Source organism: Littorina saxatilis, linkage group LG9 (genome assembly GCF_037325665.1).
Source record: "Littorina saxatilis isolate snail1 linkage group LG9, US_GU_Lsax_2.0, whole genome shotgun sequence".
Classification (NCBI taxonomy): domain Eukaryota; kingdom Metazoa; phylum Mollusca; class Gastropoda; order Littorinimorpha; family Littorinidae; genus Littorina; species Littorina saxatilis.
Genome location: NC_090253.1, coordinates 8,739,588 through 8,762,101, shown reverse-complemented (window position 1 = coordinate 8,762,101; position 22,514 = coordinate 8,739,588). Strand labels below are relative to the sequence as shown.

General features: G+C 41.6%; 1 protein-coding gene across 1 annotated transcript in view; it reads right to left on the bottom strand.

Moving 5' to 3' along the window:
- The window catches only part of LOC138975223 (lysosomal phospholipase A and acyltransferase-like), a 204,536-nt gene that overhangs the window by 20,044 nt on the left and 161,978 nt on the right, over positions 1 to 22,514 (bottom strand). The window contains exon 2 of the mRNA XM_070347882.1: positions 16,663 to 16,783. The gene's annotated coding sequence lies outside the window, so the exon portion shown is untranslated. The remainder of the gene's footprint in view (positions 1 to 16,662; positions 16,784 to 22,514) is intronic.

Genomic DNA, 22,514 nt, shown 5'->3' with positions numbered 1-22,514 from the left:
ACGAAGAAGAAATTGACGAAGAAGACGGAGGAGAAGAGGTCGTGGCTGTTGTCATGGAAGAGGACAACACGATGGACGATGACATCTTCAAGTATGACACTCAGAAGATGTTACCCCTCCTAGAAACTCAAAGAACCGAAAATGTGAAGAACATCCATTTCGACGAGAAATTGGACGAGGCAAAGGTCAGGGAGGCGAAGATGATCTGTGAAGAATTTGAAGAGTTCCTAACAGATGTTCCAAAGACGACGAACCTGGAAAAATGTTCCATTGAAGTGACAGAGAAGAAACCAGTCTTTGTGAAACCCAGACCCATACCTCACGCCATGGTAGAAACTGTCGAAAAGGAAATTGAAGAAATGCTGAAGCTGCATGTCATCGAACCTGCAAACTCTCCATACAACTCTCCTATCGTCCTGATAAAGAAGAAGGACGGAAAGTACCGTTTCTGTTCTGATCTGAGAGCTCTGAACAACGTGGTAGTGTTCGACGCTGAACCCATCACCGATGTCGACCATCTGTTTCAAAGTTTAGGAAAGGCGAAATACTTTTCAAAGCTAGACTTGACGAAAGGATATTGGGCGATCCCAATAGAGGAGGAGGATAGAGACAAGACGGCATTCACAACTTCAGCGGGCCAATTTCGTTGGGCCAACATGCCATTTGGATTGAAAACAGCGACGGGGGTGTTTAACCGCATGATGAGGAAGCTACTCAATCCAATCAGAAGAAAAGACGTCCACCACTTCATGGACGACGTGCTTATAGCAACTGAAACCTGGGAAGAGCACATGTCAGCTCTGAAGGCAGTACTACAGAGGCTACAAGAAGCCAATTTGGCAGCAAAACCCTCCAAGTGCTACATAGGCTACACAGAGTTGCCGTACCTCGGACACGAAGTGGGAGGTGGAAAAAGGTGGCCAGAAAGCGACAAGATCAAGAAGATTCAGGACGCTCTCCCACCCACCACGAAGAAGGAACTACGGTCGTTCCTAGGACTCTGCAACTTCTACAGGTCCTACATCGAGTCATACGCGAACATAGCTGTTCCGTTAACTGACCTGACAAAGAAGTTCAACCCAGACAAGCTTGTCTGGAACGACGAAGCGAAAAGGAGTTTTGAGACACTCAAGGAGAAAATCTCACAGAAACCTGTGCTGTGTATGCCAGACCACAGCAAACCTTTCGTGCTAAGGACGGACGCCTCCGACAAAGGGATGGGTGCTGTTCTCATGCAAGAGCACGAAGAGACTCTACGACCTGTTGCGTACCAAAGCAAGAAGTTCAACGGAGCAGAAAGTAGGTACGCCACCGTAGAAAAAGAATGCCTAGCTACAGTTTGGGGAGTGGGAAAGTTCGAACGATATCTGTACGGGAAACACTTCACCATTGAGACAGACCATCGCCCACTCAAACATCTCCAACGACAACCGAACAACCCTCGTCTGATGAGATGGGCCCTCCAACTGCAGCCATACGAGTTCACCGTACGTGTTATCCCCGGGAAGGACAACCACGGTGCAGATTATATGAGCAGAGCGTCGTACGATGAATAATTATCTACTTGGGATAGGATAATTATCTTGATCCATGGGGTTATGTGACGAATGTAATTCGTGTATCGTCTCCCTCTCTCATATTAATCGAGACTCCAAGGTAGTTGCGTACACAAAACGAAGTTAAGTGACCGAGACTACGTCATGACGACACTGTATACATATGACGTCAACGCTCGCGCCATTATTCCAAAACTATCGCAGCGTACAAGGCAAGAATTTGTTTGTCTACATGGAAAGAAATATAAACGAGGAAAGCAAAAGGAAACAGCGTGCCATCGTATTGTGCAGCGAATATGTACATGAATGATATTCAGTTGAGGTTGCTAGGATGCGATGCTCTGACCGTTTGCATTGACTCCAAGATGGCAGCAGTCAATGAAGCCACGTAGATAGCACTGGCATATTTTCACCTTCCGTGGACGGGTTTTCACATTCTTGCAAACTCCAAAGGTCCACTAACTGCAGGTAAAACACGCTAGTACCTTTTAACATTATTAATTCACAGGAAAACACAGGTATTGTTCATTTTTCCATGTGTTTGTGTCAGTCTGTGAACTTTTGTTTCTGTGTTTGTTAGAGAAACAAATTGAATGATATCGATTGAAGTCATACTTGATAATAACAGATATTGCACGTGTGTGTTGCAGAAGGTGTAAGTGTACATGGGTGCACAATGCTCGTGTAATTGATGTCGAGTGGACACTGTGGGGGAGGGCAACGTCAGCGGTAACTACAGAAGAAACCACCAACGTCCCCAAGTGCTACCAAGATCGAGTTTTATTGTGATAAGTAGTCTACACTTTATATTTTGTAAACATTAACCCACATTCATGACCTCATCTGTGTAAACCAAGATACATTTTTCAACGAGAAAAAGAAATACGTTCCGCTCATCGATACCAAACGTCAACGAAACAAGAAGAAGAAAGACAATGTTTCCACGTGTGTTTGAAATCACACTAGCAAAATCATAATCTATAAGACTTACATTTGAAGATTCTAAGAGAAGAAGATTGATGTCTGCGAGAGTGATTATGTGCATGTTTTTGAAAGTACAGAGTTATTAAATTTCTTATTACTTCTTTGCACTTGTCTCTGTTGAACACTGATCAGCCCTAGAAACGAGGAGCAGACGTCACAATGACCTTGATTTGTTGTTCCAAACTTACAAAATGACAGTTTTTGCGTCGATGCGTTGATCTCAGGTTTTGATAGCAGACCAACTTCTTACGCGCATCATGTTCGCGCAGACATGCACACCGCTACACGCTTTCTGACTTTGGAAGAAAAACTGACTCCAAGTGCATTCGATTTCACAACACAGTTGTTGAAACAGCTTTTTATTAATTTATTTATATGCAACACACAGAAGTTTAAGGTTTTTAATGTTGAAAAAGGGCAATAACGAAGAAAATTAAAGCATAACATCAACGGAAAACTAGAAACAACTGAAGAACTATTCACGACTTTTGCTCCATTTTTAGTCTTTTTGACCAACAGACACTTTCTTATCAAGGGAGGTAAACATGTATGCACACACCGGTTTCGCTTGAGAACAGCTTTCGCATTCAACCTCACTGGAATGTTGTTACCCGGTCAAATTAAAGTGGTTAACTTATTTAAGGGATAAATCCGGACACATTTTATTGAAAATTAATGCAACTGGTGGTGAAATGTAATAGTTTGCATCCCAAAATTCGATTCCTTCGAAACCGTTTCATCGAGTGGTTACGTCCCTTGAATGAGAAGGGAATTTGTCTGCTACTGACTGAACCCTGAGATCAACGAAAGCAAGGTCAGAAATGCAATATAAACGCTAGTGTGTTTTTAGCGTAGCAATAAAGTCCGATATTTAGACTCGAACAAGCATAATGCGACTCGTCTTCGACTCGTATGCATTAAACTTGTCTCGTCATGAAGCGATTTTTTCAACCTCAATTAAAATACGTTTTTTAAACGACTTCATGAATGTTAGTAGCTGGGGTTGATCATCAATACTTTGAGAAGGGAGGTGGGGTATTTAGTGTGGAGTTACGAGATACGAAAAGCCGAATGCGAAAGCTTGTGTCAGGCAACTGAGCTCACAGTCACACAGGCATACAAAAACGACTGTTCCGTTTTACTCCCCTGTTTGTACTACATCTTTCGACTTTGGGCATTTTGTGGTGTTTAGGGACAGAAAATAATTGGTTTAGTCCTGTTTCATCGGGAAGTTAGCAGAAAAGGGTATGCTATCAACATTTGTAAAGCTGAAAAACATTCCCGAGAAGAATTTCAAGTTGTCAGTGTATGCTGTTGTCGATAGAAACATCGCCGCGTGGTACAGATGGGTAAACCGGAACCATGCGTCTTTGTTATTGACAATATGCTTTTGGATATTGAGAAAAATGGCCGACTTCCGTAGCATTATGCTTTGATGATCAATCAATCAATCAATCAATGAGGCTTATATCGCGCATATTCCGTGGGTACAGTTCTAGGCGCTCTGCAGTGATGCCGTGTGAGATGAAATTTTATACGGCCAGTAATTGCAGCCATTTCGGCGCATATTTACCTTTCACGGCCTATTATTCCAAGTCACACGGGTATAGGTAGACAATTATTAACTGTGCCTAAGCAATTTTGCCAGGAAAGACCCTTTTGTCAATCGTGGGATCTTTAACGTGCACACCCAATGTAGTGTACACGGGGGGAGAGTTCGGACAAAGTTGACTCTGAAATAAATTTCCGCCGAACCTGGGATCGAACTCCCGCTGACAGCGGCCAACTGAATACAAATCCAGCGCGCTACCAACTGAGCTATATCCCCATCCAATCACAGCCCCCGAATTCCCCAACGTGTTCATCAGAATAGCTATTACCCGCTATTACGAGCTAGTCGTGTGACAGAGAGTTTTCTTGCACACGAGACTGTAGATGTTTCACGACGGCTTTAGCCGGAGTGAAACAGCAGCAGTCGAGTGTGCAAGAAAACTCTCTGTCACACGACTAGCTCGTAATGGCGATTATGTCTCACAGCATAGGCATAGAAAGATATAAATGAGTTTTTGGGGACGAAATAACAGGCACAAAACCAGACTGACAACACAATTGCCTTTTCACACATACCGTACACACGCATGCGCGCAGAAGATAGATCCAATTCGTTTCGTGTCTTTTTCTGGTTGAATGCATTTAACAAAGTATCAACCAACGTTTCTGAATCTTTCAATGAAAAAAATAAACTTTTTTTTTAACCAAACAGCACAAACCAACGAAAGCTAAACACACAAACACACGCGCGCACTAACACAGATTGAATGCAAAGCGCGAACGAACACGGAGAATTTTTGTAGGTCAGGTTGTGGGAAAGTCCACCCGAAATGTTCCACAGGGGAACTGGTTGTGTTTGGATTGTTCTTTTTCTCACAGTGATATTGATGTTGTTTACAGTGCAGTTTTGAAAGAATATTGTCCGAATTTGGGGCACACTTTCGTCTTTCGGTTCGTTTATCTTGTCGAAGTAACATTCGAGTGTTTCTAAATCCAAACCTTCCATCACCGCTGGTGCAGATTAGACCTGCCTGACTGTCTGCGTGCGTGTTAGAGCTGAAGACGAAGCCTCAATCGCCAAAGCGTCACCCATCTGTAGGTTCTGAGCATCGGATGTACGTTGATACGGTGGTAAGATCCGTACGGAACTGTCTATGCAACTTTTCCTAGTCACAGGTGTAAGGTTCGATCTTTTCTTTGCAATTTCGTCCTCTGTGTACGTAGCAAAGCGTTTCACCATTTTCGGTTTTCGTTGCAGACGACGATAGTGAAAGTAGTACCTATTGTTTTGTTTTGACCTTTCGTATTCAGGGTTCTTCATTGAAGCTTGGTAAAGGGACCGTGTCGTTTAAGTGGAAAGTTGACGAAGCTTTTGAAAACAGAAATTGAATGAAGAAGAAAATGTGGCTTTCAGTTATATACAGGAGAACGGGGTTGGTGTTATTCTTTTACCGTCAAACACTTAGTACACAGATAAAACGTGATTGACTGACAAAGGCCTGTTGGCACACTATTCAGAATGCACAACAAAATGTAACAACGCTTTGATACCCATTTTTCTACGTTCGTGATCACTTGAAATGAATACTGAAAACATAAGTGTTGAAGGTAGTGACTGAATGTATGTAAAGGTAAAAAATTTCAGAAATAAATGCATAATCAAAATAATTGATTTCGGCATCAAAGCGTGTAACATACAATCTTGCACACGTTTGCTTTAGTAGTGGCAAAGAAGGAATGCGTGTGACATATGTGTATGTCACACGCATTCCTTCTTTGCCACTACTAAAGCAAACGTGTGCAAGATTGTATGTTACACGCTGTCACAAAGATGTGAGTAGCATATTTGTGATGTGAACAACGGCGTGTTTTTAACCTCCCTAAATGTTGAAGCGCCAGGCGTATGTGATCAGGAGAGCGTTATGCACGGGGTTTATGCGTTGCACGTGGAACTGGCTTTAGCTTGAGATGAGCTGTGTTTACGTGCATTGAGACATGTAGCTGGTCTGGGTTTAATATCGTCACAACGCTGTAGAGGCTCGACCGAGCAAGGTGTCTAAGCCGGTGTCAAATTTGTCTGGGACAAATTCACTCTTTCAAGAGACGGGTCTCTTAAGGTAAATGATTTACTATGTTGTATATTATTGAAGTTTGATTACATAGCTGCAATGTCAATGTTAGTGTATACAGAGTGCACTAAAACCTAGTGTGAAGTTTTAAGAGAATTCTTGATATGATTGTATCACGGTTTTTCTTGGGGAATTTTTTTAACATAAATGTTACGCATTTATGTTATGTTTAAGACGGTGATGCTTTGTATGGCAGTGTTATTCAAAGATTAAGTATTAGTTTGGATATTGAATGTGGACGGAATGTGAACGTAGAATGAACGAGAATGTATGAGTTGATACATGAATGTTTGGAAGAAGAGATGGTTTTAGAGAATGTTGTATTAAGACTTGGTTAAATTCTTTAGGAGTTTCCATGAGGAGTTTCCATGGCGTGTACGAGGGACGGTCCTTACACGGAAAAGCGCATGACGATGGTGGAGAACAAGGGAACCACATCGGCGCAGATGGCTAGATGACGGAGTCTCCATCGTAACCAGTCGTAGCGACGACGGTTCTTTCGCTAATGGCGGAAAGGGTTTCTCGGGGAGAAACGTGAAAGGTGTGTGTTGGCATCTATAATGAGAGTTTCTGGGAATTCATCATTCACGGGATTGAGCGACACAAGAATGTGTAACTGACGACATGCAGTGAGCCGTGATACGAACTCGTGGGTGTCTGTCAGCACCTTATCTTGTGCGTTACTTTATCTTTGAGAAAGAATCTTTATACTTTGTATTTACATGCATTGAGTGAATGCTATATGATTGAGTGAACTGTGTGTTCGAGAAGTTGTTTCGTATTGATGTATTTGAAGTGAAGAATTGTGCTGAATTTGTTGAGGAATTAATAAGTCTGTATCCTCCCAAATTCTGTGTTTGAAGTGTGTGGTGTGAAGAGTGAAGAGTCAGTGTATTTAGATAGGGCAGAACACGTATGCGTAAAAGTAACTCCTTTATTTCACACCAAACCACTTCATGACACACGCTTTGATGCCGAAATCAATTATTTTGATTATGAATTTATTTCAGAAAATTTTTACCTTCACATACAATTCAGTCACTACCTTAAACACTTATGTTTTCAGTATTCATTTCAAATGATCACGAACGTAGAAAAATGGGTATCAAAGTGTTGTTAAATTTTGTTGCGTATTCTGGATAGTGTGCCAACAGGCCTTGGTCAGTCAAACACGTTTTATCAATCAATCAATATCAATCAATATGAAGCTTATATAGCGCGTATTCCGTGGGTACAGTTCTAAGCGCTTGTCGAAGAGTTGTCAACACAGGACTAACAAAGAAACTAACATCTACAGACGGACACGAACCCTATCACAACCTAGCAAACCCTGGTAAACATACAACAAACAATTGTTTAACAACAATGTACAAATCAATAGCTAGGTCCAAACAAAATAATATTAAGCACAAAGAAAACACCTCTCACAGAGCACAGAACAAGAATGTCTATTTGGGCACAACACATCACGTCGAACATGAAAGTCGCAGCCAGCTACGGGAAGAACTGAGTCTTCAACCTACTCTTGAACGCGTCAAGAGAGGGGCTCTGGCGAAGCTCAAGCGGCAGGGAGATCCAGACGGAGGGGCCCGCGGAGGGAACGCTGACCAGCAGATGCGAGTTTCGAGCGAGGGATGTGGAGGCGGAGAGGGACAGCAGCAGAACGAAGGGGACGGTCGGAGGGCTGGGTGTACAGGTCCAGGGAGGATTGAAGGATTGGAGCAGAGTCGTTGAGACACTTGTAGACCAGAGTGGACAGTTTGTAGGAGATTCGGGTGTTGACAGGGAGCCAGTGCAAGGAGCGAAGTAGGGAGGTGATGTGGTCTCGCTTCGTCTTCCTCAACGTCAGCCTGGCAGCAGCGTTCTGGACTCGTTGTAGGCCATGAATGAATGAGGCGGGGAGGCCAGCCAGAAGGGAGTTGCAGTAATCCAGACGACTGAAGATGAGAGAGACAACCAGCTTGACACAGGCGTCGTGGGTGAGGTAGCGACAGATGGAGGCGATGCGTCGTAGGTGCAAAAAGCAGGTCTTGATGATGAAGGAGATGTGTGTCTGCATGGAGAGAGTGGAGTCGAGAAAGACGACAAGGCTCTTGACAGCAGGGGAGAATGGAACAGTCGCGTCATCCAGCTGGAGGTCGGTCACAGTGAGGGAAGCAATCTTCTGTCGTGTTCCAACGAGAAGGGCCTCCGTCTTCTCACTGTTCAGCTTCAACTTGAAACAACTGGAGATGGATCCCAGGAGATGGTCAACGTCCTCCAGCTTGGCGCTGTTCTGGAGCTGCGTGTCATCGGCAAAGGAGTTGTAGTTCAAGCCGTGGCGTTCGATGACCAGGGAGAGAGGTTGGGTGTACAGGGTGAAAAGGACAGGGCCGAGGACAGACCCTTGTGGGACGCCGAAGCGGACAGGGACAGGCTGAGAAGAAAACGAATCCGTGGTGACAGTCCGAGAGCGGTTCTGGAGGTAGTTACGGAACCAAGAGAGGGCGGTGTCGTGAATGCCGAACGTTGAACTGAGGCGATCGACGAGTAGCTGGTGGTCGATCGTGTCGAAGGCCGCGGAAAGGTCCAGCAGCACTAGGGCAGAGACGAGACCGCTATCTGTTGCGTTCAGGAGGTCCATGGTGATTCGCAGGAGCGCCGTCTCGGTGCTGTGGTGAGGGCGGTACGCTGACTGGTACACTGGCATCAGCGAGTTCCGAGACAGATGGGCGCTCAACTGCTCCAGGATGATACGCTCCAGAAGCTTGGAGAGGAAGGGCAGGTTGGACACAGGACGGTAGTTCTTCAACTCGTTGACGTCGAGGCCGGGCTTCTTGATGAGTGGGCGGACAACGGCAGACTTGAAGCAGTCGGGAAGTCGGGAAGTTTTATCTGTGTACAGACCTGTTTACCCCTAAAACATTGCATGTGTATTTTCTGGGAGCAAAATGAGGCAAATGTGTAGTTTTGTAATTGAATGTGTAGAATTTCTCGTCGACCTATCACAACAACAAGAACAATGATTGCTACTTTTTACCACATGTATTGATTGACTGACGGAAAAATGGGAATTGCAGACAGTGCAATGAGCATGATGTTTTCCTTTCCGCGAAGACAAGGCATGGGTAGTCCTGATGATATTTTGGCAGAAAGACTTGGTTCGGCGCATTGCTCGTCTTTTTCTTTTTGGTCGGTGGCCTTTCGGAGTCATTTTCTTCACAGTTCTCATCTTCACTTTCGTGTGCTCTGCGTTCAGTCATTGTGTCGAAACGCCCGCATGGTTTGGCAGTAACGCTTTCAGTTGTGCCCGGCATTTGCTTGGAGAAGCCTATTCGGCATTAACAAGCTACAACGCAAGGCGCTTTAAGCGCTGCACGCAGCAAACGACTGCTGGCCGAAAACATGGATTGGAAAATGGATCGGTCAAGGGAGATGAAGAAAATTACGGATTGTGATATGCGTAGCCGAAACAATACCGTTTGCGTGCAGGGACGGGGCGGTGTGAGAGCACAACGGGACAAGGAACAGGTGTAAAGACGAAAAAAAAAAAGAAAAAAAAAAAAATAAATTTTTTTTTTTAAATACCCTTTGCGTAGAAAACGACAGACTTGCGTAGTTGCGTAGTATATTATTCAAATTCGTAGTTTACTACGCTCAATGTGTAGTGTAAACAGGTATGTGTGTACTAAGTGTTTGACGGAAAAAGAATAACACCAACCCCGTTCTCCTGTATATAACTGAAAGACACATTTTCTTCTTCATTCAATTTCTGTTTTCAAAAGCTTCGTCAACTTTCCACTTACAGTCGTCTCCGCTTAGCTCGTCCCTCTCGGGACCAAAAAATTCGCGACGAGCTAACCGGCCGACGAGCTAAGCAGCGGACGAGGTAAACGGAGTCCAATTTCCCTGGGGGATATGCTGCGACGAGCTATCCGGCGAATTCGTCCAGACCAATATTAAAAGCACATAAACACTTGTAAACGGGTGTATCAGGTTCTGAGATAACTATCAATCTAGTAGATCATCCTCGAATAGCCCTTTGTTCACAACATGACATTTTACCGTGTCTACAAACCAGAAGTAATCCTTTCATCACCATGGAGTAGGAGCTATGATGTGCAATGGTCAAATGACGAATTTCTGTTCATAGACTCGGTAAGATGTTGATAGAGTTTATATTCGTTTCGCATATTGGGTTTGTAACATGTGTTACTATGAAAATAACAGAGAGATAGGCAGAAGAGAGAGAGAGAGAGAGAGGGAGAGAGAGAGAGAGAGAGAGAGAGAGAGAGAGAGAGAGAGAGAGATGTAAACCATGAAACAGAAAGCACATTTCTTGGGATTTTTTTATTAAATCCAAAAATAAGCAGTCCAATGAGAAGAATTTTAAATGAAAAACCAAGTAAACACGGCGCCAGAAAAAAGTTAAACACACACAAACACACACGCAAAAAAAGCACTAACTCATTTGCGTGCTTACATACACACACACACAAAACACACACACACCATTTTCAAAAACATGCACATCAACAAAAAATCTGCGCAACAAAACCATAACAAACAAACAAAAAACTAAAACAAAAAAACAACAACAAAATGGAAGAAACTAAAAACAGGTGTCATTGTCCAAACATTATTCTAATTAGTCATGCAAAGAAAGTTTTGTGTGTACATTGTACCTACTAATAAGTGGGAGAAAATTGAAACAAAGTAGCAAAATCAGATAAACAGCGCATGTTTTCTTCTTTGACATTCAATTCGAAAAGTCTGGCAGTTTATGGAACGTTCTTTTGTTACTGTCATCCTGTCAGAAGACGTCATCGCTGACGACACAATGTCGTTATGACGAGCTATCCGGCGTAAATGACGTCACACCATGCCTTGGGACTGGAAAGTTTGGTCGAGCAAAGCGGCGGACGAGCTAACCGGCGGACGAGCTAACCAGCTTAATTTTACAGATACAAAGAAGGACGTCAGCCCGGGGAAAAAATATGGCGACGAGCTAAACGGCGGACGAGCTAAGCGGGGTCGAGCTAAGTGGAGTCGAGTGTACACGACAAGCTCCCTTTACCAAGTTTCAATTAAGAACCCTGAATACAAAAGGTCAAAACAAAACAATAGGTACTACTTTCACTATCGTCGTCTGCAACAAAAACCAAAAATGGCGAAACGCTTTGCTACGTACACAGAGGACGAAATTTCAAAGAAAAGATCGAACCGTACACCTGTGACTAGGAAAAGTTGCATAGACAGTTCCGTGCGGATCTCACCACGTATCAACGTACATCCGATGCTCAGGACCTACAGATAGGTGACGCTTTGGCGATTGAGGCTTCGTCTTCAGCTCTAACACGCACGCAGACAGTCAGGCAGGTCTAATCTGCACCAGCGGTGTTGGAAGGTTTTGATTTAGAAACACTCGAATGTTACTTCGACGAGATAAACGAACCAAAAGTCAAAAGTGTGCACCAAATTCGGAAAATATTCTTTCAAAACGCCACTGTAAAAACCATCAACATCACTGTGAGAAAATAAACAATACAAACACAACCAGTTCCCCTGTGGAACATTTCGGGTGGAGTTTCCCTCGACCTGACCTACAAAAATCCTCTGTGTTCGTTCGCGCTTTGCATTCAATCTGTGTTAGTGCGCGTATGTGTTTGTGTGTTTAGCTTTCGTTGGTATGTGCTGTTTGGTTCAAAATAAAAAACGCTCGCGCTGGACCCGAGTACTCTTCAAACTGGCCCAGTATGAAAGTTTTTGTCTTGTGCACGTGGTTTAAAAAAAATACATTTATTTATTTATTTTACACAATAAAAACAATTATTAGAGTAAAATAAAACATTAAAACGTTAATAATAAACAATAGTAAACAAGAATTTTAAAAAAAAAAGAAAGAAAAAAAAATAGACCGCCCATGCCGGGAATCGAACCCGGATCACTTTGGCCATAGGCGGACGTGCTTTCAACAAAGCCACCAACTCTGACAATTTTGCCAGTGAACTCAAATGCCTAGGGAGCCTCTGGCGAGTGAATCCCGATGATATTCCCGCTGGGTCTTGACTGAAATACAAGCCATATAAAAAAAACACGAGTGTTGTAAGCTGTATATCCCATGCGTACACCAAAAACAACGTGGACCACAATAAAGCACTGTAGTTGTCTGTGGTGTGTAAAATAGGTGAGCCAGCGAGGTGTGTTCCTCTTCACTACCCCATGCTAAAGCCACGTCGCCGAAGAAATGAAGTGCAAACAAGTGCATCCGTAAATGTGTGTTAAATCTACATTCAAACCACTGTTCGATTTGCTTTTGAATGCATTTTAGTTTCAAGATAGTAAAGAAAGCACACACAATGAAAGTTTTCATTGAATCAAAGACAGTTTCGATTTAGGTTCTGAGTCCGTCCAAGGTCACAGTTCCGGGCTACGGTTGCCAACACCGGTTTGGTTAACTCGGATCCCAATTCTAGTTTAATTTTTGTGTTGGAGTGTAGAATTACGAAAATAAACTAACATTTTACTGAATAACTTCCTTTAGATTTAAGCAGTCATTTCATGTTCGTGAAATATATCTCTTAGTTAATTTGTTCGATCGTGCTTGCGTTAATCAACCCATACCGGTAGCGTCAATTCTGTCTAAAACGGTGTAATGGCTGCTCCTTGAAACTGCGTGTTGAATACCGTTTGGACTGATTTTACTCCATCAGGATGAAATACACGTTTGCTGAGCTCTTGGATACTTTCATATAATCATGAACTTACGTCAGTGTAAAGCAAAAAAGTTGGACATGCTCGAAAAATGGATGAAACAGCCTGTGCTGGATGATGAAGCGAACCGGCCAGTCAAAAAAGTACACTCGTAACACGCAGTGCATCTTTGCTTGTTGGAACACACGGAGGAAGGGAGGTTACTCTAGCTTCACCTCAAATGAACAGCGAGGTTCGTTTGCTGTCACTGTCAGTTGATTCTTCGCTTTTGTTCTTTTTTTACTCGACCTGCACCCAAAGTGTAAAGATAAACGCTTTGTTTACTGTATCGCATACCACAGATACGTATCATGGTTTTGTCCTCTGTGAATGTTGTGTTTTCTTTTGTTTAGCCATGTGAGCAATGCTCTTCATCAATCCACTGAAACATGTTCGGTGCAGTGTCAAGTGTAGGCAGAAGTATAGTTCCTCGGCCAAACCGGAATCGGTACTATGATATATTTTTTTGAGCCCATTATGTATTTATTGAAGCCGAAAAATACAACATATATACCCATAGTAGCATTACAGAGACAAAGAAGCAGCTCATGGGATATATATATATATATGGGTGCGTCCCAGAATCTCGTCCTCTGTTTGTGACATTATCACCAAAAGTAAAATCTTCCCAGAAAACTTTGATAATACTATTTGTACCTTTTCAGTTTAAACAAGAAAAAATATAACATTGCCTTTAGTTTGCCATATATTGAGCATTATTTGGACCATGTGTGCAAAATCACCCGTGTAACATGGAAACAATAAAAGACAAAAAAACTGCATTTATAAGGCTGAAAACGACTTTTATTCAGTTATTATTGTTGAATCACAAGCCATTATAGAGTTCAATATGAAATGACTACATGCAAACAACAAAATAATGTTTTTTTCAAAGTTCCATGCATTCGTCAAAATTTCAATACAAAAATGAAAATTAATTAATGATATCCTGATCAGAACATGTTGATACATGGCATTCATTCAGTCTTATTGACATTTAACCTTCACAATAGCATATATACAAAGATTTGTTGCTCAAAGACAAAATGTTAGAAAGTTATTCCAAAAGAATGCAAAATGGTCACCGATGTAACATGGAAACATCACTTTTGTAACAAAGAAACGGTTGTGCTTTTTCCCACAAACTTTACTAAATGAAGCTGATTTTGCAACCAGATTCTTCTTGGGTAAAATGCCAAACACTAAAACAGGAACAGAAAGAAAAAAAGCTGGACAAAATCAAGAAAACTTTGCCCCAAAAAAGAGAAACATTAATGAAAAGTTCATCACCGACGTAACTCGGAAACGAACAACCAGACATGTATTATAAGGTTTGACATGAAGAATGCAAATGTTCAAAAGTGGTTCATTCAATTGTTAAGACAATAAACCAAAGGCATTGGTTACATATAGAACAGTTGCCACTTGCAGTTAATTAATTTATTTTAAAAGAAATAATGCCCCCTGGCATTGAAGGTGGGGTCACGAATCATGGTTGCATCAGATGTAGGGACAAAGGAAATATCATCGATCCCTGGAAAGCAATAGTAGTTCCCCTCCGGTTTCCTTCGAAGGAACGTTACCACCAGTTCATCAGGTCGAATCTCTTGCACCTGAAACATGCAAGTACCTGCGATTTCAACTAAAGATTGATGCAATATGTGTACTAGTTTCACTAACATGAATTTGTTTAATGTCTATCAAGATTTTGATGCATCCACATTCACTGGCTAAAAACAAAATAAAGTAATTATTTTGTTCAGACTTACCATTCCATTGAACATACAACTTTTACAATTAAAGAAAACATTGACACTTACCGTTCCTTTAAATGGATTTCGGAAATTTAATTTTGATCATAATTTTTTATATTTTTAATTTTCAGAGCTTGTTTTTAATCCAAATATAACATATTTATATGTTTTTGGAATCAAGAAATGATGTAAAATAAGATGAACGTAAATGTGGATCGTTTTATATATAAAAAAAAATTATTACAATTTTCAGATTTTTAATGGCCAAAGTCATTAATTAATTTTTAAGCCACCAAGCTGAAATGCAATACCGAAGTCCGGCCTTCGTCGAAGATTGCTTTACAAAAATTTCAATCAATTTAATTGAAAAATGAGGGTGTGACAGTGCCGCCTCAACTTTTACAAAAAAGCCGGATATGACGTCATCAAAAGTATTTGTCGAAAAAAAGAAAAAAAACGTCCGGGGATATCATACCCAGGAACTCTCATGTCAAATTTCATAAAGATCGGTCAAGTAGTTTAGTCTGAATCGCTCTACACACACACACGCACAGACAGACAGACACACACACACACATACACCACGACCCTCGTTTCGATTCCCCCTCTATGTTAAAACATTTAGTCAAGTTTTGACTAGGTGAAATCGAAAGAAAAACTATTATTAACAAATGTTTAGCCTAATTTTTCACTTCATAGAATATCATAGCAGCAAAAACTCACCTTTTCTCAAGAACCTTGGGTGTTGATCACTGTCGTAACAAAATCACAGACTTCGGAAACATTCTCGAAATCTTTCTTCGCTGCTGGAAGCTGAACTATTTCTCTCTGTAACTGCGCATGCGTAGTCACCCGCACCTCTAAGTCACTACGCGCAAAATAGTTCTAATCTTTCTTCAAAACTCTGAACATTATTTGCAAAACCGTTCACCATCGTAACTGAATTTTGAAGAAGCATGTCATATTGCGCAACTTTCAACTTAGTTTGCAGATGCAATTTTGAGAAAATAATACTTAAATAACATTTAGCTTAGCGATTTTCTATGCCCTTTCATGTCAAGATCGTGTTGAAGATGAATATGCAAATTCTAAAGTTCAAATTTAGGACTTGTTGCTGTTGCACGCGTGTGGAAACCTATGTTACGACAGTGATGGCAAACTTTCAGGCGATTAATTTCGTTTAAAAAAAACAATTCTGTGGACAAAATCAACATTTCAACTGTCAAGTACACTTAAACCAAACACACATAACAAGAATAGCAGTCCTTGGACATTCTAAACGATTCTTGTAGTGAGGTGCAAAACCAGTTCATGGTTCATGTCACAGATCAGACCTCCATTTTTCACGCATCCAATCATTTCTTTCGCAAAACAACCTTCATAATAATCATGCAAAATACTCAGTTTTGTTTGTACTATTTCTTTATTCATTTTACTTCTCAAAAATACCAATATCATGATTTAAAATTCAGTATGTTTCAATTGTGGGCTAATTTGATTATGGCACACACAAAAGGTTCAGTTTCTGAGACGCACCCATATACTAGATGAATACCCGCTTCGCCGGGTACCCGGCTTCGCCGGGAAGAAGTAGAGCCGAATACCCGGCTTTGCCGGGTGTACACCGGCTTTGCCAGCGCATTGTACGCGATTGACGACACACGAAGGAAGGGAGATAAACGCGCAAAACACTGGAGAAGATAAGGAAGAGTTACAGGGAATGGATGTACAGAAAAACCAAAATCGGTTGAGCGCTGAGAGCACGTGTTGAAAATTTTGATCGACCAGATTGTGTCTGGGGTCTACCAGAATATGCCCACCAAATTTGAAGCAGATCCATCGAGAACTTTGGCCGTGCATCGCGAAGTGACACAGACAGACAGACAGACAGACAGACACACACACACACACACACACACACACACACAAGCCGTATATAGATATAGATATACGTACGTCAAGGCCTTCAACCATGTTGTAGGTGATGCATATGCATCAATGATTTGAACCCAAAGACCGCTGTAATAGGTCTCCGAGTCCTTTTTGTGATATAACTTGCTTGCTCCCAACCCTGGCACTGCACAAGCATCAGACACATTTTATTGACCTTTGTATGCTTTCAGTTTACAATGCGCCTTTCATTACGAATTAAAATTGCCATCTCAATATTTGAAGAAATCTGCTTGCTGACTCTTCATAATTTGACTGGATAAGGTACTTTCTACGACGCCGGTATCATAATGGATTCCCTCTGTTTCTTGCACTTTTCAACTTCAAATTGCTGGTTGTCAATTAACCTCAGATATTCTTGGCAGCCTACATAAGAAATTAATCCATGTTGATATGTGTGGCGATAGATATTCTCCCAATATGGGTCGAAATTATGCAAATTTTAGTTAACTCCGTCGGTGTATTGCGAAAAAAGAAACAAATTCTGCGTGGCGTGTATTACTCAGGTCGGCTGACTTACGTGTTAAAGTTTTCATTTTGCATCAAGATACTAATGATACTAATGATTGTTTTTAACGGGTCACTGGGGTCAAAAGCTTTGGGCAATTTTAAGTAGGATCTTACCACCTTATCTGAGTCACAAACACCAACAAATGTGCTGTAAAACTTAGCCCTCCGTTGATATATCGGTTCTAACAGCATCAACAAATAGCTTTCATGTTTCTGACGTGAGCAATCGATAGAACGGAAGTTATTTCTATTTTCACATCTGGTACAGAAAAGAAAATGGCAATTATCCAGTCACAACTTGTATGGTTTATCAACAACTTTTTTGAGGATATTTCTTGAATGTTTATAATTATGAAGTAAGTATAAAACAATGGCGACTGCACGTGAGAGGGAACAATAAAGAGACCAAAAAGCAATGTACTCACGTTTGAACTTATTCATATTAAAAGTAGACTGATTTTTCCACACATGACCTAATCCAATGACTTCTAACAGTTGTTATTCTAACAATTCTAACAATATCCAAGGATATGTTTCACTGCCTTTGGTGTACATGTACATAAGATTATATACTTTGCTCAGATGAGATGTTTTTGGAAGATCCAATATGTGTAACCAGTACGCAATGATATTACATATTATGTTAATGCTAACTGGGAATCTTCCTAATTCTCCTAGTCCTGGTACTATCATAGTTTTCTTATGTACCCCAAGAATTTGTTTACAGAATTTTGAATGAACTTTTTCATGTTGATATTTACAAGTCATGCATTCTTTAAAAATGTTGGATAAATCTAATTGTTCATTTGTATTAATCTGGTGTGGAAACCAGATTTCTGCAACATATGTTGATATTGGTGATATTGTGTGTGTGTGTGTGTGTGTGTGTGTGTGTGTGTGTGTGTTAGTGTGTTAGTGTGTGTGTGTGTGTGTGTGTGTGTTAGTGTGTATGTGTGCGCGCGTGTGTGCGTGTGCGTGTGTGTGTGTTTCTGTTGAGATTTTCCATTGGTAATTGTACATGATCTATTGTGCGTTTTGTAGCAATTCAAATGGTATTGTCCATAAGTGTCTAGTGTGTTGTTGTAAGTTTACTGTTACGTTATTTTGCTAGAATGTATATAAGCTTATATTCTATGTATTTGATTTTATGTTAAATAGTATGTTCTTATGCATAGTTGATATGTAAAGCGCGGAGAGCAGTGGTTTGCGCTATATAAGCTATCATTATTATTACTATTACTATCATTACTATCATTATGTTCATGCATCATTTCGAATAGTCTTTACAAGCAGGCTCGTCAGTCTGACATTGATCGGGCAAAGTCAATTTCGCGAAGTTAACTTCATGAACCTCGCTGCACAAAGCTCTGTTGCAAAATGTTCGGTACAAAGAGTTCGCGAAGTCAACATACAGGCTCAGTTTAGGACATCCTTAAACTTTAAAGCAAACTTACCCAAAACGACAGGATGCTTTGGTGTGCCCTCACAAGTGAAGATGAACGATGCCAACAGGAGCAGCGCAAAAAGATGTTTCACCATTTCGCCTCTTTTGGTTTGAAGACACTCAGCACTAAACGGTCTAGAACAAAATCCTCTTCGCGCGTTAAAAGGGTAGTCTAACGCCCTGACAGCTAGTCTAGTCTCGGTATCCTGTTAAAACGGCGCGCACACTTATATATGTTACGCTTATGGGTCAATCCACACAGGATTTTGACCTGCAAGCCAATGAACATCCGGCATTAAAATGTTCTACCTATTTTGCTCCGCTTGCAGCAGGTATAGTAACATCGCATGCACGAGAAAGGCATACTGTTTCGTGGAAGTCCACGCCCATTTTGAACCCGCCTTCTTCACAAAGCACTGTCTTGACTCGTTCCGGATGAATATGGGGGTGCAGGGGGCGCAGGAACCTTCCTCTCCGTGTGAATGTTCAAGTCAATCATCAAAGATCTAATCAGATGTTTGTGTTGAAAAAAATTCCACTCAGACACATTGCCAAAATCAACAATCTAGACTGTTCCCTGTGCAGAGTGGGGATGTTTTATGAACTAATTTCCTCAATAGACATTATTCGTGGCTGGACCTCGTGTATGACAGGGATAGTGCTTCCAAAATGAGGCAGGAGTTCAGGCCCTGGACAGGCGGGGGTCTGTTGCTGCTGCTTATGTTGCTCAGTCTTGAGGACTGTGGTGGCGATGGTTGTCATGATGATGAGGATGAGGATGATGATGATGATGATGTTGATGATGATGATGATCATGATGATGATGATGATCATGATGATGATGATGACGACGATGACGACGATGATGATGATGGTGATGATGATGATGATGATGATGATGATGATGATGGTGATGATGACGATGGTGAAGATGGTGACGATGGTGAAGTAGTTCTCTTCATCATGATCATCATGATGACTTACCGGGTCAGGTGGTGGGGGGTTCCAGGACCCCCCCCCCCCCCTCCCTGTTCAATTAGATCCAGCCCTAAAATTCATTGCAGTATCTAGGCAATCGTGATTTGCACACAAACATCCGATTCCATGCACCCCGATTAATGCATTATGAATTAGAAGTTCTTACCTTCAAATTTACTTGAACTGGTACCGTTTTGAACTGCATGGCGTTGTAAGAATTCCTGTCTTGTCCGATTTATTCCAAGAAACGCCCCAGATTCACCTCTGCGCAGATAATCACAGTAATTGTATGACTGCTCTTATTCTTGCGAAGCAATATTAATATGCGCATTTACAACTGACTCGGCAAACCCATGCAAATCGCGCAAGGGGTATTCCTTTATTGTCAGACGCCGTGCCCTGTTTTACTATTAAAAGCCATGAAGCTCCCGTTCTTAGAAAACAAGAAATCTACACCGGGAATCAACACCAGTAGCACACCGCCAACAAGTTGTATATGCAGACATGGAGAGGCGTGCAGTTGCGCAAAACCATTCCTAGGTCGCACAGTATAGAGAGCAACTTATCTAAAACTTTCTGCTGTAACCCACACCGAGGAACAATCGGATGGGTAAGATCGAAAACATCCCTAAAGTCGATCTATACTACCCGTCATAAACAAGTAGGCAGATGCGTTGGAGCGCAGATCTTTCTGATGAGGTTGTTGATTGTAAAATCAATTATACTGAAAAGGCTATTCATTCTCCTACCTTATTTAGAAAACAGATTGAGTTTTCATTATGTTGTGTCTATACAGTGCGACCAACAACACAGACACCATCCAAAATCGAATTAGCAAAATCAAGGTTCCCGCGTTGAAATAGGAAAAAAATCACAACTGCCAAAACGAAACATGTTCTGTGTATCAGTAGAAAGAACAATCTAATCCGCACCCAAAACAGTCAGTTTTGTTCACATATTTTATCTAATAATGACATTTTGTATGCTGATCGGTGTAGGTGTCATTCCTCTGAGAAGCCTTAAAAGGCGGTTTTTGATGCAGTTTTAGTGGTTATTTAGACCCAAAAAACACAGCACATTTCAGAATCTCCTCAACGCATTGCCTTCAAACTTTCGGTGACTTTTGCCAACAGTCACGTCGTAAATTAGATTCAATATCTTAAGTCTTTTTAGACATCAGTTCCGCTGTTATTTGACATGCCAGAAAGAGTTTTTTAAATTGTCGGTAGGTCTTTGCTGATTCATCGAAACAAATCAATCTGTTGTTATTTCCAAGGCAGATACAATATATGAATTTAAAAGAAGTACCAAAGTAAATGGAGGTCTTCGTCTTCATTCTAACAGTAAATTCCTGCACATAATAAATTACTGTCTTCTGCAGACTGATGTCACACATTTACCTGCGAAATATCGACTTCCTTTGACATCAAAACATAGAATGTTGGTATTTTGATTGCTCTTGTTATTGTATTGTTAATTCTTGTATTCTTGTATACCGCTTCCTTTTGTTTCACCTTTGTAGCCACCCTATGCTTTACGTGAAAATCATATCTATCCCTTACACTTGTTGTGTTATTTAGAGCGCATACGGCCTTGTGTTGTTTTGACACTGTGTCTTTCTTGGACAGATGATCACTGTCGTAACATCAAGCTACTTATTGGGAATGATGCCAAACAAACTAAGCAACACCCGTATAGAAGATATTTCGAAGGACCAGTTCTATTGGAATACCCTGACATTTAAAGAATAGTCTGTTGAGAATTGATTATTTGCATCTAATTGTGTACAGTGTTTTCATCTAAGATAGTTTCACATGATGGTGTCACACATACACGTACACAGACACAGACACAGACACACACACAGACACACACACAGACACACAGACACACAGACACACACACACACACACACACGCACGCACGCATGCACGCACGCACGCACACACACACACACACACACACATACAATACACACACCAGGGGCGGATCAGTTCATTTTATGAGGGGGGGGGGGGGGGGGTTCCAAAAGTATTTTGTGAAGAAATGTGTGTGAAGGCGCAAGGCGCCGAGCCGACGGCGCGAAGCGCATAGCTTGCTAGAGGGGTCCGGGGGCATGCCCCCCCTGGAAAATTTTGAAAAAAAGGATGCAAAATGGTGCAATCTGGTGCATTCTGAGAATGATCATTACCAGTTTCAGGCAGCAGATTTTGTCACTGATTAATACCCCCAAAATTGAAACTCAATGTTAAAATAAAGAAATGCACCATAAAAATATTTTTATTTTTTGGCTGGGGCGGGGGGGTTTCCGGAAACCCCAGGACCCCCCCTCGTCCACCCCTGCACACACACACACACACACACACACACACACACACACACACACACACACACACACACACACACACACACTAATGAACCTGAAATAAAAACATTAAAAAAAACATATGCCACCCCAGGTGGCTGCTCGAACGTCCTGTTCACGTGGGAGCTTTAAAGGCACAGTAAGCCTCCCGTAAACCATCACAGATACGGTCAGGCTTTTACACACAGTACAAACACCCTTTCATTTAAACACTCACCGATTGAGAACATCCTAGGTGCCCTCCGTAAAGAGCGAACAATTTTCAAAGAATTTATTTTTGCGTGGTTTATCTTACCCCTGAGCCATCGTGAACCCGTGTGATCCAGTTTCCCTTTTTCACAATGTAGTCGTCAGTTAGCCTTATTTGAATGCGACTCGATGTGAGCTTATTTACAATAGCACGTTTTTATGCACGAAACAAACGGCTGTGGTTCACAAGAACTCTAGCGATGGCTTTTGACTGTTGAGAGGAACGGCGATATGCACTGACTGATAAACCGTCGTCTGCTAAGACCATTGCGTGACCCTGCTTCCGGGCTTTTCTTTTTTCAAACTTTCACA